The sequence below is a fragment of the Centroberyx gerrardi genome, chromosome 8, assembly GCF_048128805.1.
Source record: "Centroberyx gerrardi isolate f3 chromosome 8, fCenGer3.hap1.cur.20231027, whole genome shotgun sequence".
NCBI lineage: Eukaryota > Metazoa > Chordata > Actinopteri > Beryciformes > Berycidae > Centroberyx > Centroberyx gerrardi.
The window spans coordinates 33,133,364-33,135,863 of NC_136004.1; the positions used below are offsets into that span (position 1 = coordinate 33,133,364).

General features: G+C 46.8%; 1 pseudogene across 1 annotated transcript in view; it reads left to right on the forward strand.

The window, feature by feature from the left end:
• The window catches only part of LOC139924182 (zinc finger MIZ domain-containing protein 2-like), a 25,067-nt pseudogene that overhangs the window by 12,422 nt on the left and 10,145 nt on the right, over positions 1 to 2,500 (forward strand). Inside the window, exons 6-9 of the transcript XR_013505036.1 lie at positions 417 to 656; positions 1,693 to 1,852; positions 1,983 to 2,102; positions 2,354 to 2,444. The product of XR_013505036.1 is annotated as a zinc finger MIZ domain-containing protein 2-like (transcript). The remainder of the gene's footprint in view (positions 1 to 416; positions 657 to 1,692; positions 1,853 to 1,982; positions 2,103 to 2,353; positions 2,445 to 2,500) is intronic.

Here is a 2,500-nt window from a genome sequence, read left to right on the forward strand (position 1 = left end):
CAGGTCGCCTGATTGGCTCTGGCAGCCTGGGTGGATGGGGGGATGAGAGTTACTGCCCCCCCTGCTGGAGACTACAGGAGTGTGTTGGATTTTGCTCCTGCAGCAGGATGATGAAGTTTTACTGGAAGTTTGTGGATTTGAGGAAAATAAAATAAGGAAAGGAAATCTTTGGGAAATTAATGGATGCCCTTGGAAGTACTTGATGTTTTAAAATATAGCACCCAGCTTTAATATTTTACAGTCAAATCTGGACTAGAGATTTGGCAGATTTAAGTAGATTGTATTTATCTGTGGATTTGGAATAGTTGCTGAACTGAGAGTTGACTGAGTATCTTCTCTGTGTGTGTGTGTGTGTGTGTGTGTGTGTGTGTGTGTGTGTGTGTGTGTGTGTGTGTGTGTGTGTGTGTGTGTCCTAGATGGGAGGTCCAGCCTATAATAGTCAGTTCATGGCCCACGCCGGCCCTCGCGGCCCCCCCATGGCCCCAGGCGGGATGGGTCCGGGCCCCGGGCCGGCCAGGGGCCCCCCCTCCATGGGCCCCATGTACGGCCCGGGCGGCGGCCCCCAGAGGGTCGCCCAGCACCCAAACTACGGCCCCGGACCCCAGCAAGGCCCTCTGAGGCCCCCACAAGGCCTCAAACGCCCCTACAACTCTGAGGTAAGAGTCAACCTGAAATTAATTTAGATCAGACTAGATCAAATCAGATTAGATCAAATCAGACTAGATCAAATCAGATTAGATCAAATCAGATTAGATCAGATCAGATCAGATAATATTACTCTAGATCAAATTAGATCAAATCAGATTAGATCAAATCAGACTAGATCAAATCAGATTAGATCAAATCAGATTAGATCAGATCAGATCAGATAATATTACTCTAGATCAAATTAGATCAAATCAGATTAGATCAGATTATATTACATCAAATCAGATACATTAGATCAGATTAGATTGAATTAGACTATATCAGATTAAATCAAATCAGATTAGACTAGATCAAATCAATGAGATTAGATTAAATCATATTATTCTAGATCAGATTAGATCAAATCAGATTAGACTAGATTAGATCAGATTAGACTAGATCAGATCAGATTATATCAGACCAGATTAGATTAATTAGATTAGATCAATTAGACAAAATCAGATTAGAATAGACTAGATCAGATTATATTAGATCAAATGAGATTATATCAGATCAGACTAGATTAGATCAATTAGACAAAATCAGATTAGAATAGACTAGATCAGATTATATTAGATCAAATGAGATTATATCAGATCAGACTAGATTAGATCAATTAGACATGATCAGATTAGATTAGCATATAAGAATAGAACAGAGTATTAACCTTAACAGAGTAAATACAGCAGCAGAGTGTTGATACATGATGTGTTTTGACTGATGAGGTTTTACTGGGACACAGAAACACTCCTCTCTCTCATCCTTCCTTCTTTTTATCTCTGTTTTCCCTCTACTCCTCTATCCTCACTCCCTTTCTATCATCTCTCCTCTCCTCCTCCTCTCCTCTCCTCTTCTCCTCTCCTTTCCTCTTCCTCTCCTCCTCTCTTCTCCTCTCCTCCTCCTCTCCTCCTCTCCTCTCCTCTCCTCCTCTCCTCGTCTCCTCTCCTCTCCTCTCCTCTCCTCTCCTCGTCTCCTCTCCTCTCCTCTCTCCTCCTCCTCTCTCAGTCCTTCCCAGGAATGTCTCAGCAGTATGGGGTTCCTGTTGGTCCCAGTGTGAATGTCCTGTCCGGTCCTGGCGGTGCCGCAGGTTCGATGCCTGGTTCAGGTGGAGGGAGTCACGCGGGGCCCGGCCCGTACGCTGCCCCCGGCCTGCAGTACCACCCAGGTAGGAAGACTAAAGTTACACTAAACTACGCTACCCAGCATGCTTCGGGTTGTGTTTTACAGAGATGATATGTTGCTCTCTGTGTCTGTGTGCTTCCTGTGGATTCATTCATCTGTCTGTTCCCCGGCAGGTCCTGGTGGTCCAGGCCCCGCCCCCCAGCGCTCTGGCTCCTCCCCCTCTTACCAGAGCCACAAGATGCCCCTCCCACAGTACCCCCCCCTCCGGACCGCCCAGCTCACAGTACTACAAGGTGAGTCCTGCTCATGGACACTTCAGCAGGACGCTTGAGCCTGAAGCCCCGCCCCTTTCCCCCGTCCCTCCACTGTGAGATCTGCTCAGTCTGTGATGTTCAACACATTCCAGAGTTATTTAGGGATGAACTGTTGAAACTGGTGAAAGTTCTAACTTCATGTCTGTGTGTGTGTGTGTGTGTGTGTGTGTGTGTGTGTGTGTGTGTGTGTGTGTGTGTGTGTGTGTGTGTGTGTGTGTGTGTGTGTCCAGCAGGAACAGTTTAACGGTCAGGGCGGAGGGTTAAACGCTCTCACAACAGGTGGCGCCGGTGCATACAACTCTCTTCAACCAGCCGACTGGGGTAAGACACTGACTGTGTGTGTGTGTGTGTGTGTGTGTGTGTGTGTGTGTTGGCAG